At 40.3% G+C, this 17,091-nt stretch overlaps 1 protein-coding gene and 1 pseudogene across 2 annotated transcripts in view; both read right to left on the bottom strand.

Moving 5' to 3' along the window:
• Nucleotides 1-17,091, bottom strand: part of LOC137262209 (large ribosomal subunit protein uL11-like) — a 394,062-nt gene that overhangs the window by 337,085 nt on the left and 39,886 nt on the right. The gene's annotated exons all lie outside the window — the stretch shown is intronic.
• On the bottom strand, nt 12,441-13,756 carry LOC137261362 (zeta-crystallin pseudogene; annotated as a pseudogene).

Below are 17,091 nucleotides of genomic sequence, written 5' to 3'. Positions count from 1 at the left end.
ATCAGTAGGAAGTCGACGTGTGATATTTCCTAACGCCAGCGATACTCAAACTATGGGACTGTACCCAGTTCAAAACACCATGGGTTCCGGAAGCCTTTCGACCAGATACTGACAGTACAAACTAATCGGTCCAGACTGAAGGAGAAAAGCCACAAAAGGTATATTCTCGGAAAGGTTTGTTTAGACAGACATTAAATGGGAGAACATGTATATCGCTTTCAAAAGGAACACGGTGGATGAGCTAGGGCCCCTATTTCGCTGTGCATGTTGCGTTGCTATAATGCAATGCGGTGCAAAGAGACGTTTGGGACGGTGGGAGTAGCCGCGTGGTTTTAACCACGCTAAAGACCCGGGTTCGATTGTCCACATGGGCGCAGTGCATGTGAAGCCCTTTTCTGGTGTCCCCCGTCGTGACGTTGCTAGGATAGTGCTAAAGGCGGTGTAAGACTAAACTCACTCACTTACTCTGTCTGAGTCATTCAAAAATTCGGGTGTGCGATCACCGAGCGGTTTTACTGAGATTTGACCATTAACTGCAGGGGTTATACCTACGTTTGTTTGTTTGTTTGTTGGTTGGTTGGTTGGTTGGTTGGTTGGTTGGTTGGTTGGTTGGATTGAAACAGCATAAGAATTCAGCAGAAGTCTCTACGCTGCGTCAGTCTGAGAATAAACGCGTCTAGACTTGACAATCCAGTGATTGACAACATGAGCACTGAGAGACACCAAACCAGCAAGTCCGGCCTCACGAAAATTTATATATGAATGTGTGTCCGAGCGGAACATCACATTTTAAGAAATAACGACATTGAATATCCATTACGGACCGAGACAGTTAGTAAGATTCACTTGACAACAGTAGGTATCCGGAATTTCAGTTAACAGATTCACTTAACAACAGGAGGTGTTGGGATATCAGTTGGTCAGATTCACTCAACAACAGCAGATATCGGGGTATCATTTCGTTAGATTCACTCAACAACAACAGTAATTCAGCAACAGTGGGTACTGGGATACCAGTTAGTCAGATTCATTCAATAACAGGTTCTGGGATATTCGTCAGTCAGATTCACTGAACAACAAAAGGGGTTATTGGGATATCCGTTGGCTAGATTTATTCAACAGCTGTCAATCACATTGAACATGCCGCACCACATAAATGACATCACCCAAGTCCCCCACCTCAAACCCTAGCCATGAATTAAGAACAGTCCCTCAGCTAGAACAGTCCCTCAGCTAAACAACCGTAGATACCTCGATATCCCCGTCGATCATGCGAATGTTGAAATTTTAAGTCTCTCTGAAGGTCCTTCTCCAAAATATCAGCCTTTATTTGTTTTCTTCTTCGCGATTCATGCAAATAAATAATACATAGATAAATACCTTTATTTTGTCAGACAGGTCAGACAGGTTAAACACGTGTGTACCCACAAGTTGTGGGTGGCTATACATTCGGACTTAGTCCCAAAATATCCGACATAGCCCGCACCTTAAGAGACATGTACTAGTATTTATCTTTACCAGTGCATCGCGCCACTCCCAGTCTGAAATTGGTCAGTTTGTCGTCGGAGCACTAGTAACCTACCACATTCTCTTTATAGCGTAGGCCGATTCTTATGTTTATAGTAGGACTTACAATGAAAAGTTAGTGAAGTGTTTGTTTGTTTATTTGTTGTTTAACGCCGCACCCAGCAATATCCCAGCTGGACAGCGGTCTGTTAACAATCGATCTTGGATCATACAATCCAGTGACTTACATCGTGGACATTGATCTGCGCAATAGGGTCGGTTTGATGGTTCTTAATTAACGCCTCACTCGACTGTATTCCAGGTATGTGGTGATGTGTAAAGCAGTCTGGACCGAACAATCCAGTGATCAACAGAAGGAGCACCGATCTACGCAATTGGGATACGACGCGTGTCACGCCAAGTCAGCGAGCCTGACCACCCGATCCTGATATGTTGCTGATACTATGACGTCATCTTATCGATGTTAGCATCGTTGCATAACTCCTTATTCTTGTTTTTCATGTTTATTTATTTATTTATTCATTCATTCATTCATTCATTCACTCACTCACTCACTCACTCACTCACTCACTCACTCACTCACTCACTCACTCACTCACTCACTCACTCACTCACTCACTCACTCACTCACTCACTCACTCACTCACTCATTTATTTATTTATTTATTTATTAGAAAGCGTATGGATTTCGGTGTATGACTGTCTTAGACTATAACATGTAAGGTATGCAGCTGTAACGTATAAGGGTATGAGTGTTTGGGAGCGAGGGTGACCAATGACAATCTCGTGTATGGACCCGCAGCTCGATGTGCAGAGTTGTGCCCCTTGTTTGTTCCAGGATCAGATGAATCGGTGTTCGATCTACATTTTCACTCCGAATATTTTCTTCTGTTTAATAACACGCCATATCTCGGTGATTTATCTGGTTAGCGCCCCCGTGTTATTTAGAAACGGTCTCACTTAAATCTGTTATTCACCTAATTCATTGTTAGATGTGTAAAAGTGTTAGTAGCACACCGTTTGTTTTCTTTAGTTATGTAATTAACACTCATTCCATCACTTTCGTTACATACTTTACATTCTATTGATAGTTTTCCTTTTATGAGCAGATTGCAGTTTCACTGAATGCTGAACATTGACTCATGCGTTCCCATTACATCGGTAAGGTTAACTTGTTCAGTTCTATGAATAAATTTAAATATTAAATAATTACCAGTCAATGGTGGTTCCTTTTCATTTCTTTCACTTTGGTGATAAAAAATACTTGTTTGTTTACTTTCGGTATGTGTCACATTCATTTGTAAGCTGCAGTGTACTCTTGCATTTTATACTACAAACAAATAGTATTGGAACAGCCTAAAATGTGATACTCATTTCTAAACTTTAACATGGCGAGACCACTCTTACCCTAAGGTAAATACAATTTTTGTGTGTTTGATGGGAACTAGAAACATGCAGCGGAATCAATATTCTCTGAGTTAGGGTGAAATGAAACATTGTCAAAAACAGCGTAAACATGGGTACTAAAACAGTGTTCCGTGCAGCTCGTGGCAACTGGGCACAGGCAGTTGTAAATCAGTTCCGATGCGCATACAGAGCGTGTCGGCCATATAATGTGTAATAAAATATGAGCGACTGAAAGGTGCTTATATAATGACCGTGAGGGAGTGAAGGGTGTTGATATAATGAACGTGGAATAAACTAAAACATGTCGTCTGCTTTCATTACTGTAGTCAATTTCCTTCGTTTTCTTTCATGACCTAGTAATCGTGTTTCATTCACCTTCATTACATAAGCACCTTACAATCTTTCACTGTCACTACATGAGCACCTTACAATCGTTCACTGTCACTACATGAGCACCTTACAATCTTTCACTGTCACTACATAAACACCTTACAATCTTTCACTGTCACCACATGAGCACCTTACAATCGTTCACTGTCACTACATAAGCACCTTACAATCGTTCACTGTCACTACATAAGCACCTTACAATCGTTCACTGGCACTACATAAGCACCTTACAATCGTTCACTGTCACTACATAAATACCTTACAATCGTTCACTGGCACTACATAACCACCTCACAATCGTTCACTGGCACTACATAACCACCTCACAATCGTTCACTGGCACTACATAACCACCTTACAATCGTTCACTGGCACTACATAAGCACCTTACAATCTTTCACTGTCACTACATGAGCACCTTACAATCGTTCACTGTCACTACATGAGCACCTTACAATCTTTCACTGTCACTACATGACCACCTTACAATCGTTCACTGTCACTACATGAGCACCTTACAATCGTTCACTGTCACTACATGAGCACCTTACAATCGTTCACTGGCACTACATAAGCACCTTACAATCGTTCACTGTCACTACATGAGCACCTTACAATCGTTCACTGTCACTACATGAGCACCTTACAATCGTTCACTGTCACTACATAAGCTTCTTACAATCGTTCACTGTCACTACATAAGCACCTTACAATCGTTCACTGGCACTACATGAGCACCTTACAATCGTTCACTGGCACTACATAAACACCTTACAATCGTTCACTGGCACTACATAACCACTTTACAATCGTTCACTGGCACTACATAACCACCTCACAATCGTTCACTGGCACTACATAAGCACCTTACAATCGTTCACTGGCACTACATAAGCACCTTACAATCGTTCACTGGCACTACATAAGCACCTTACAATCGTTCACTGGCACTACATAAGCACCTTACAATCGTTCACTGGCACTACATAAACACCTTACAATCGTTCACTGGCACTACATAAGCACCTTACAATCGTTCACTGTCACTACATAAGCACTTTTCAGTCGTTCATATTTCGTTACGTAAGAACATTTCAGTCGTTCATCAAGTGAGCACATTCACAAGAAACATTCTTTTCTTTTGAGTATGTGATAGATGCTCAGTCGTTCTTTCCTTGCCCAAAGAGCATGCACTCATTCACTTTCATTATGCAAACACCTTTCATTATATAAGTGTCCTTAACTGTTTCACCGTTCGTCCGACAGTGTCCTGATAGTGGACCACTTGTCGTCGCCTGGGTCACGTGACCACCTGCTTATCTGTGCGTGCGTGAGAAATATTTAGCTAAGTCATGGGTCATGGGATTTACGTGCAGTGCCGAGAATGACGAAACAATAGCTGAGATAAGAATTCATTCATAGTTTTACAACAGATCTGGATTATGTCAACAACATGAGAAATGGGTCGAGAGATTGAAATTACAATCCGAAACATATTGCGAATTTAAAGATTGGCGGATGCTCTCAGTAAGGCGAGATACGCCTACTCCTAATGTGTAAGTGAGTGACTTTAGTTTTACGCCGCTGTTAGCAATATTCCAGCAACATCACGACGGGGTAGGGTCGGTGGGGTAGCCTAGTGGTAAAAGCGTTTGCTCGTCACGCCGAAGAACCGGGTTCGAATCCCCATATTGGTATAATGTATTAAGCCCATTTCTGGTGGCCCGTGCTGTGATATTGTGGCCATATTGCTAAAAGTGGTGAAAAACACAACTCACTCACTCACGGCGGGGAACACCAAAAAATTAACTTTACACAGTGAGTGAGTGAGTGAGTTTAGTTTTACGTCGCACTTAGCAATATTCCAGCTATATGGCGACGGTCTGTAAATAATCGAGTCTGGACCAGACAATCCAGTGATCAACAACATGAGCATCGATCTGCGCAATTGGGAACCGATGACATGTGTCAACCAAGTCAGCTAGTCTGACCACCCGATCCCGTTAGTCGCCTCTTACGACAAGCATAGTCACCTTTTATGGCAAGCATGGGTTGCTGAAGGCCTATTCTACCCCGGGACCTTCACGGGTCAACTTTACACAGAATACCCATTTTCGAACCTGGGTCTTCTTTTTGATGAGCGGACGTTTTAACCATAAGGCCACACCACCGCCTCTACCTCCTTACGAGAACTGATATCAACACTGATCACTCATTCGTATAATTGTCAAGCTTGTGCTTTTCACTTCCTCTCGAATCTGATTGTGACTGGATTGTGACTGTTTAGTCCAAGGTGTTGATGAATATATTGAAACGTCGTTATGTGATAATTGTGTATATCGATGCTCATGCTATCAATCATCGGATTGTGTGAGTCAGACTCGATGGTTTACATGTCGCCCTAATAACTGTCATATTGTAGAATGTGGGGTTAAACATTAACAAGTTACATTTGATCTCCCTTAATTGGGACAGATGGCGTTTGTTTTAGTGTACATGATGTACTCCACACGCATCCCGCAAGCACATGATCAGACATATGTTACATTGTACGTGGGTGAAATATACCACGTGATCACCACCATCTCATCACGTGATGGCGTCAGCATGGTCCGTGATCGGACTCGTCTAGACTAATGAGCTTTTGATAGAGATAATCAGATGACTTTTCTGTAAGCGTGTATTTGACGTTTCGGGGACTGGTTATATAATGAAACATCGAATAATGTATATCCCATTCGAAATGGAGAAGTATCTTTATTACCAAAATGCACATTTTTCCGGTTTGTCATTAATAATGACAGTCATGTTTTATGATTTATCACAATAAAAGTCTGAATATTCTCATTGCTGAAAGTGTCAAGTACACTGATGAGATGTATCGTACAGAATATTGATTCACCCTCCGCTCCGGTCTGAATGAATTATAGGCATTTGTTTACCTGTCGACCATGGCGCCACATTTTGTTGGTGAGAGTAGGGTGAGAGAAAATGGTGTTAACGATTGTAAACTTGAACTACAATTTTTAGCAAATATCTGGGCGTATATTTCACTAATCAATTATCATGGTCATATATAATATATGATATAATATAATATATAATCATGGTGATCTCTATGAATTCATTTAAAAATATTGGATGTAAAATACATCCTATTCTTTTATATGGCGCAGACATTTGGGGATTAAATACCCTTGGAAAATTAGAAATGGTGCTTTTGTATAAAACTTGAAAACGGTATAAGAATCCATACCGAACGTCGCCATTGTGAAAATAAAGAAGTTGATCATCCATAAAACTTGTTAGTTCCCCTCTAGCTCAGCAACTTCTAAAATGCCTCTAAAACAGTTTGCATTTGTATGCCTGTAATAAAATACATTCTTATTGTAAAGCAGTTCAGTTTTGGGTAAGGTTAATACGCATGCCAAGCTATCGTCTACTAAAGACGTGTTATAATATGATGATTTTATAAGATAGAAATGGACACAAAAACTGTATGACTGAGATTTTTAAAAATTCTACAGGATTTGAAGATATTTGGCGAAACCACGACAACAAAATCATACACCCAAACACTAAAAGATCTGTATTTTAAAAACTGGCCAGAAAAAGTACATAATTCAAGCAAATGTGACACTTACCTACCGTTACTGTATAAAACCCAGATCCACACAGAACCCTATACGTCATGGTTAAATGTGAAAAGTGCAGAGTAAGCTCAACAAGATTCCGATGCTCATCTCTTCAACTTCTAACCGAGAAACGTACAAAATTAGTGAGTTAGTGGTTTTACGCCGCTTTTAGCAATATTCCAGCGCTATCACGGCGGGGGACACCAGAAAATGGACCTCACACATCAACCCGGGTCTTCGGCGTGACGAGCGAACGATTTAACCACTAGGCTATCCCACCGTCCCACGTAGATAGGTAGATATGACTAGAGAACATAGAACTTGTAAGTCATTTAGTGTAAATGCAATTGAAGGCAAGTATCATTTTCTTTTTGTATGCCCTACTGCAGTAGTCTTGGAAGCAAATATATACTAGTAAGTAACATTATGTCCACCCAAACAGGCTTAAGTTTTCACTACTTCTAAACAGTTCAAACCCCAGAGAACATATGCCATATTTGGGATTTCACTTTCTTTGTAAAGTACAAATTCTAGTACTTTTTTGGGTTGAGTCCCATCCGGGATTCCAACCCGCACCCTCAGAGTCAGGCACCGGATCGCCAGCTTTACTAAGAAAGTGAAATCCCAAATATGACATATGTTGCGTTTGACCACTTTCTAAATGGCATCGTGTAATCATTATCAAATCCTAAAGAAATTGAAAACCTGTCAATGTATATTTTCTAGTCATTTGTATATAGAAAACGTGTTGTTCCTTTAACGTGTACGCGGCAATGTAAATAGTGCACTATAGGCCTGAGGCCTTTTCGGGACCGGAATAGAGACTGATTGATTAACAGTCCTCCGATAAAGCCGTTATATAAATTTATTTATTTTTGTCTTTCCAAACTTGGAGGCAGTCTCTATCTTCAGAAGTAGACGTGGAAGCTTAGCAGCGAGGCAAGTATTGTTTAAATAGGTAATACCTGAGCATGCGACCATACGTGTTATACATCGTGACCTTTGTTAGGGATGGGTCTTTTTGGAATTCTAGAAATATGTTATTTTAGATAAGATACCTTCACTCAGTGATTGCATCAGTTCCATTTGCAGTATGTATTGTTCGGGTCTTTGAATATAATCAATTACGTTAACATTATAAGGGTGACGGTGTTAATGATGGACACATGAGGAATAATCTACTTGTATTATAACGTTTAGACACTTATATGTTCAGCAGATAATATTAACATTTAATCGGCTTGTGAAAGAAATATGATTCGTTTAAATGTTGTCAATTTTTATTCTATACTTTTTTTTTTTTTTTTTTTTTTTATTTTCTACTACAAACAACTATGGGAAAAAGTATGGGAACTCCCTAAAATGTGATAGTCATATACAAATCCAATGCAGTGATGAGGTCATTCATACTCTAAAGTAAATGCAACTTTTTGTGGTTTATGGGCACTTTAAACGACATGTAAATGGAACTGTGGAAGTCACGGTGGCTGAGCGGGCTAGGCGGCTGACATTGTGTGCTGGCGATTAGTGCCTGACTCTGGGGGTGTAGGTTCGAATCCCGGATGGGACTCAAAGCAAAAAAGTACTAGAATTTGTACTTGACTGAGGAAGTGAAATCCCAAATATAACATATGTTACATCTGACCACTTTCTAAAAGGCATTGTGTAATCAGAGTCCTAAATGTTTGTGCACGGAATATTAATTATTTTTGCACAAATAATCTTGAAACTTGTTACAATTATGTCACTAATATCTCTAATTGAGCATTTCCTGAAATCCTCCAAAAGAATTCAAATAATACCATATCAATACGTCTCCCTTTGACACAATATCACTAATGTCGCCAACTGGGCGTTTCCTGAACACAATTCTCACTTGCGCATTTTGTTGATACAGATTATGGCTCATCTGGATTAAGTGTTATCAAAACACTAACCCCAGTCAGCCAAATCCCACTCTCGCTATGTGAGAGACCCGTTTTGACAGAATCTGGCTAAGTGAGAGCTAGGACATCTATCACAAGCACCACAAGCGTTGAAGTTACGCCATCAGTGGTGGCATACCGATTAGTACGTGGTTGTCCTGTTCACTCCCAAAAGACAGACATCCCAAAAGGCAGATCTCCCATAAGACATACACAGTGAGAACCCATTGAAATTGACTATCCATAGAACTTGTTTTTCCATCACCTATACAGCTTCTAAAATACCTCTCAAAGAAGTTGAAGAATGCTGTCCACCCCTATTTAATTAACGAGGTAACCCAAAATCACTACAGAGTATACGAACAGAACAGAATTATATTCTAAAAAATACACAAAAAGGTGATATACTGAACATACAGGTACATGTATGAACATAAATAAAATGTTCACATGGTATCATTAGAAGAGACACAAACAGTGTCATATACATTTGGATTATTTGAGGATGAGTGGCTGATAATCCCATTTCACGAGGAAGATAAATTAACAGACTGGGGGACTCACACAGAAATATTTTGATAAAATTAATGTTCGATATTCAACAAATGGACATGTTAGTAAGAATGGAATTCGTCACATATAGCTTGATTACAAAGATTACTAAATCGGTTTTCTTAAATAAATCGCCAACGAATTGTTTCTATTAGTAACATATGATTTGTTGTCCTAAATTTTGAAAGCGAAATTTTACTTTGAAAGAGTACTTTAAAATAAGGATCAGGAATAAGTGCATTCTTAGACATTGAATAATAAAATCCTTTTGATGATTGAATAATACTTGAATTACTAGATTGTATAAACTGGTCTAAAAGGTCCTCTGCATGTTATTCCTATACAAAGTAACGTAGCATATTGAGAGGCCCATGCATAAGGCCTTCACAAGTAAATATACGTTGATATACAAATATATGTTTATGCAATATGTCTTAGTTTAAAAATCTTAATTCATTAAATGAATTAATAATACAATACTTATTACCGAATGTTATATATTCTTATCTGGGCACATACCGTTATTGTAAACCCGGTCAGTCTTCTTTTTCTTCAAAAATAAAATAAAAAATGTATTGTTTTAAGAGGTCTGCCTCTTGGGAGGTCTGTCTTATGGGAAATTACCTTCTAACGTCAAAGTCAGGAACTTGTGGGCGGGGTTTATCTGCCGGGGCTGGATCAGTCTATTCACAGCAAGTGTTATCAGTACTGTTAATCTTAATTTATGTGTACATTGTACTCACCAAAATACATGCCGTTCGTGACATGCCATTGTGGGCAGTTGATATATGAAAACAAAATCAAAATATTTCAAAGATATGGTCAACATGCAAAATGAAATTGATGTCAATGTTTCTGTGTTTTTATTACGCCGCTTAAGACTGATTAAAGTATAGTCTGTTTTCTTAAATAACAACAATAAAAGGCTGTTACAGTCATTGGTAGCTTTTAATTACACGTCATGCTGATGAGTTTAATTCATTAATCTATTCACATCACACTGGTTTTATGCTAGATCACATTATTGTCTCTCAAAAATAATTATGGCATCTTCAATTGTATATAATTAAATCGTTTGCTGTATGCTAAATTGACGGTAACTTTTGATATACAATGCCCAATGCCCAATGCCCAATGTTCATTGTCTATAGTCTTTCTGTCATGTTATATTGAGTAGTAAACTCAAATACGTCGGACAAACGCAGATAGATGCTTCGTTTCTTTAAGTGGGCGGTCCCAATATACTGAATCGTGGCAGTTATATTGGGCCACTTGACAAAGATCTATGTATTTCAAACTCACTTCATGAAAACTATTTATGCAACACTAAATTAACATGCAAGTCTGTGGAAATTACGTCAAGTGGCCCAATAGAACTGGTACGAGTCTGCAATTCCCCCGCCAGCAAATTCTAGGCATTACCATGGCCCAGAACTGATGATAACAGTTTAAAGGTTAAGACAGGTCATAAGGTCATATTTTATTACATATGGCGTTATGACATCTTACAGTTTTGAAAACAAACTGCACCCTGAACAAACTGTACAGTTTATGCAAGGAATGTTGATATGTTGAATCACTCTCGGCATGATTCAGTATAAACAAAGGATTGACAACAAAGGATTGACACTGTCGTGTAAGGCGCCGCAAGTAGCTGTGAAGAGTTGCCTCTCTTATTCACATCAGAAACCTGTGATTGTGGGTTCAGTTCCCGTTCGTTTCCTTTATGATTTTTCAAGTTCCGCAGCTTCACCCCTCTGCCGAGACAAAGTCCGAGACCCGCGTAACTCGGGGTTTTCCCCCCACATTAAGCAGACACGAAGTGATATAAATGATATACTGTTCAAACCTACGTCAACTCAAACTCACTCAATATCGATATCTTAATTCCTACGTAAAACCCAGCATTCTAAAGAAACACACGTTTTAGAAAAAAAAACTAATTATGGACACTCTGAAAATAAATTCAGAATATGCGCAATTTTTAAATGAATATCTGAAGCGGATCTGACGTAGTGGAATATGTGTTGTCAAAGTTTGAGGGATGTGAAATTAAGAATGAGCAAAACATTCTGTTTAAATGTATCAAGATATCTGTGAATGATCACGGCCCAGAGCAAAAAATCATTTTATGAAGCACCTTTCTTGCAGAATGCTAATAAGACCTTGTAAACATTTATCTGCCAAAATAGCAACGTAAAATCACATATATGCATTTTAGTGCAACGATTCTTTAACACATGACATAGGAACTGTATTGAGTTATGTCCCTTGTAAAATCTTTACGTATGCTTCAAAAACAAGCAAAGAGATATATTGAATTTAACATCTCATAGTTTATCCTCATGGCGTTTTAATGTCTGCACTACGGACATGTAGATGCCTACTGTTCAAGGCAACGTTACCGCACAAATTTTGTACTTTTGGTTATTACCTGAGAAAATCAGGTTTAACATTGATCTGTAGCAACCTGTGCTATGTTTGTCTTTGCATGTCAGCGCGTAGATGGATGTTCATCATATCAACCACTAGATTATCTGGACAAGATTCGGTTATTTCCAGACCGATGACATATAGCAGAAATACTAAATACTTTGGTGTTACACAGTCTGGGGGACATTAGGCTTATATTTTGATAAGTTGGTCCCTTTAATGGACATTGCATCATGCCCGTAATTTCGTGCAGTCCTATTGATAAACATGACGGTCTGAATACTCCAAGCTCCGTTTTAATAAAAGATTGTGTCAGAAACAGAAAATCTGTGGCAGGATGGAGCTCATTTTGCTCAAATGTATTTTTTCGAAGGGAACTGTTACATACAAGACAATTACTCAGTTTTCTATCTTACATTTTCTGTTTGCAGTCACAGTGAGTGTAAATGAATGTTGTTGCGTGCTGATTACCAAGATAAAACTAAAAAGTTAACCGGAATCTGTTCGTTAAAAAGTCGCCGAAAAGTCAAGATATGTCCACAAGATGCACAACCAATAAACAAAGAATCAGTTAACAGTAATCAAGTAATTGACAGTTATATTTGAAAAATATCTCAGTTCATAAATCAGTACAAACGTATCTCTATGGCAGTACAAAAATCGGGCTGCAGTACAAATTTGAAGGTGAAACAACAAAAGGACAGTGAGATCTGAATCCCGTGCTCATGCCCCCAAAAATATCTTTCAGATGCAAAGGATTTTATCGTGGTGTTTCATTGAAGACTGGAGTTTTGATGTCAGTTATCTCCCTTGCCTCGGGAATCTCACAATATGTCCAGTGACGTAAATGAACTGTTACATGTGCTCTTGAACATCATAATATTCATTGCTTCATATGGTGATAACTTTCTTCCCCTTTGCGCCTTTCCGTGAATTAAGCAGTTTATGTGCCTCACTGGCTTTTTGCATTGGGAAGCTGGAGTCGATCTTCGGCTGGACCCAACCTGACCTTTGACCTGCTTCTATGGCGTTTCTGAATTCCACCAGTTCGTCGGGCGATGATGTTTCGACGCTGATCCCTCTGAACCAGCTTTCTTTTAACATGGTTGACGAAGGGCTGACCTTCACTTCCCCTGCTGATCCTACAATTATAGTCCTCCATGACGTCGCATCAGTTCCATGTCTTTGTTCATGTTCGCGTGAGCCGCCATTTCTATTATAACGTCATATCCTTCGCCCTCAGTTGCATCTAGAAGCTGGTTCACGTGTCCTCTGTGCCTGTGATTAAAAACGTTGATGCAGCCATTCTCTTTTGCAAAAGCTATTCCCTCGTCGGTACCGGCAGTGCCATTAACCTTCATTCCTTGTGCCCTGGCGAGTTGACTCGCCGCCACACCAACGCCTCCACTTGCTCCGTGAATAAGAACGTTATCGCCGGGTCTGGCTCGTGCAAGGGATATGAGCGCCTTATAAGCTGTGTAATACGGTATCCCGATACACGCGCCTTCTTCAAATGATAAAGCTTGGTCGAGATGACCTACATAATTTTGATCAGCCACCGTAAGCTCTGCACATCCTCCGGTCACCGTCTTCACAGTGTACACTCGGTCCCCAGGAGAATATCTCTCTACCCCCGGGCCAACCGCCTCCACAACCCCGGCAGTGTCCCACCCGATGGTGTGGGGGAAGGTGACTTCCTCAAAGTCCCCAGCCCTGATGTATGTGTCCAGAGGGTTAACTCCTGTCGCCATTACACGTATCAGCACCTGGTTTTCGCTAGGAGAGGGTTTTGCAACTTTCGTCGATAGCTGTAACACTTCTGGTCCACCATAGTTATGGAACTGTACTGCTTTCATTGCTCCTGCTTCCAGCGTGACTTGCGCCGGATAAGCACAGATAAGCTGTCCACGCGCGGCTGGTTTTACCGTATTGCCTAAGTTATATGCGACTGTCTGGTATCTGTCCCTTCTGGATACTGAAAATGCGCCGCAGTGATTGGTGGTTCTGTACAGATAATACTGTACAGGTAAGGTGGTAAGGTCCCGTTCATGATTACTGCAATTACTTAAATGTCACGTGCAACCAAAACACTTATTCTTGATATATAAAATGCATTGCTGATTAAGAAAAAAACAACAAATAAACAAAAGTATAAGCGTATAATCGCAAATCAAAAGTGCAATATTTTGTACGAAGGAGCCACTATACCGAACCCAGTCAGAGCCGATGGGTGTGCACTCAAGTGTACTCAAGTGTAACGAATCCTTTTCATTGACCACTGGTTCATTTTCCGATACGCTTAGCCGGTTCTATGTTTATGGCTTATAGGCCCGAGAGGTGTTAATTTCAAATTGCATGTGGTCATTGAATGAAGTTGTGCATTGCATATTGTCATTAGCAGATAGGCAGGCAGGCGGCCATATTGGTGTCAATAACCCAGACATTGAGTTTACTCTGTGACAGAGTCTGCTTATCACAATCAACATGTTTTTAAGGTAACTTTTTTAGGTTACTTGTGTATGTACGCAACCAAAATAAGTATTGTTCAGGACCTCATACTCCGGGCAGGCATACTGTTTCCAGTTCCGCGAACCTAATGACTGCGCATGCGTTTTGAGAGCAGCGCGGCATAGGTGTTGACGAAACCAATTCTTCACCCAGCGCTGGGGGAAATTAGTGGGTCGTCCGAAGTCTGATTTTGCGGGCTTTTTTTCATCGAGATTTTTTGTGTTTTTTCTTCAACTTTATAGGTTAACATTTTTTGTTTGTTTCGGTAAGTGCATACCGAAAGGTATCAGAAACTGCAAATTTGTGCTTTACGTTGCATGTGACCTTCAAGAACGATTATGCACATGTGTTGGTGCGTACGCACGTTGTTACTCTCGCTCGTTTTAGTCCGGACAAAATCTAGTTTCATATAGTGAGTAACCATGGACGTTGAACATGGACGTTCCACTCACACTATAAGTAGAACCCGAGGCACCGTGATACGTTTGTCTGTAAATAAACGGCTTTCTGTAAATAAACGCGTTTCGGTCACACAATTCAGTGATCAACAGCATGAACATCAATCTACACGTGTTAACCAAGTCAGCTAGCCTGACCATCACATTCCGTTAGTGTCCAGCATGGGTTGCTGAAGGCCAAGGCCGCCTTCCACAAGGCACTAAGGTTTAAGAGTTTAGGTTAACCTTAGTAACGGTTGCTTTCGTGAAAGCAACTCTAAGTCCCAGCCAATCCACTGGACCATTGAGGCACTGCCGCTATCGGGTTTCATGTGCAATACATATTTCCTTTTCATGGGTTATAGTCTATATATACCCGGTCCAACTCGCGGCAAGATCATAGATCTCGAACTGGTATCTGTGGCCAACAGCCACCGATGTATGTCAGCATTCGTAATCGAACGTGTTGGCGAAATAAGCAGTGACCATAAACTTTAAAGGCACAAACTCATACATTGTGGGTATTTTGGCATGTATTTTATGCATTGGAGTCATTTACACACTCTTTTGTCTCCTGTTGATGAAATACAAGTTTTATTATCCGTTACGACGTGCCTGAAATTGATGATTGAAACCTCCAAACCCGTGAAGGTCTCGGGGTAGAATAGGCCTTCAGCAACCCACGCTTGCCATGAAAGACGACTGTGCTTGTCGTAAGAGGCGACTAACGGGATAGGGTGGTCAGGCTCGCTGACTTGGTTGACACATGTCATCGGTTCCCAACTGCGCAGGTCGATGCTCATGCTGTTGATCACTGGATTGTCTGGTCAAGACTCGATTGTTTACAGACCGCCGCCATATAGCTGGAATATTGCTGAGTGCAGCGTAAAACTAAACTCACTCGATTGAAACTTCCAGACGAACAGGTTTCACACAGATCGACACCACTTGCCATTTATCTGGAATGTAAATGATTGCTCCGTACATCGAAAACTGACGTACATAGTGATGTCCCTTTCCTCAAAGCGGTCGCAGATGTAAGGTGATGCAACACCAACACTTTTTAACATAGACTTACGACTGTCGTAGCACTATGACCGCTCGAGGAACGGGGTCCTGGCCTCAGTCGCAATTTGCGTTACAGGATATTCGTAAAAGGCTTCCCAAGAGACAACTTTATGGAGTTCGGTGGAAATAATGTTCGGCCGGCAAAGCGCGCGAGAATCGATTTAATGCAACCTTGCATTAATTCATTCCTACTGTTTGATTAAATACTGTAATATAAATGCATAATTTTGTTAGGAATAAATTATCGAAAAGCTTCTCTTAGGGATGATGGTATTATTGGGAGAAAGGCATTCTATATTCTTAGACAAATGCGGTGTGACATTTTGCCATTAAGAAAAAACATTGTTTCCCTGCAGTCGACGTTCATATCATTGCCTTTCAAAAATAATTGGTTCTCTAATATTCCTAACTAATTTAAGCTGTGGTGTAGCATTGTGCTATGTTCGGACGTTTCTGGAGTCAAGTGTCAGGAATATTCTAAAACAGACTTAACAATAATGGTATGGAACTTAGCACTCCGGAGGGACTTTGACCATGCAAGTAGGCAAGCGCCTGCCCCAATCGTTCACAAAAAGTAGTGTGAAGATGGTATGTTACCATTTATATCCAACCTTTAGATCTAATTAGAAGCCTTTGTCCACTGTTGCTAAACTACAACAGCTCATAAAGTCTATTGGGGCTTTATGGTCGCCCAGTGGTCAACCTTTCGCTCGTCACACTGAAGGCCCGGGTTTACTTCCCCACATGAGAACAATGTGTGAAGCCAATTTCTGATGTGCCCCGCCCCGATATTGCTGGTATATTGCTAAAAGCGACGTAAAATCAAACTTATTTACTCACTACGCATTGTATATATTTTGCAATTATACTGTCACTCAGTTTTGCCCAGCTATCAAATTGTGTACTGCTGTTGTAATTACTTTGCAATGATTTTAATTCTTACTTAATTCAGTGATACAATTCTTAATTTATATGGTTCTCTAAAATGTTTCTTTAGGCCCATGTTTCAATATGACCCATAAGTTTCAGAAAATAAATACCCTAAAGTGACAGCGACACCCCATGTCTCTGTGAGAGACGATTCTAGTTCTTCAGATACCCATATTGGCCTTCAGTAACCCCTGCTTGTGGTAAGAGTCAACTACAACTAACGGATCCAGTGGTCCGGTTCGCTGATTTGGTTGACGCAGGTCATCAGTTCCCAAATGT

Source organism: Haliotis asinina, chromosome 14, assembly GCF_037392515.1.
Source record: "Haliotis asinina isolate JCU_RB_2024 chromosome 14, JCU_Hal_asi_v2, whole genome shotgun sequence".
Lineage (NCBI taxonomy): Eukaryota > Metazoa > Mollusca > Gastropoda > Lepetellida > Haliotidae > Haliotis > Haliotis asinina.
The sequence above is the reverse complement of the archived record's forward strand: the minus strand, read 5'-3'. Positions and strand labels throughout refer to the sequence as shown.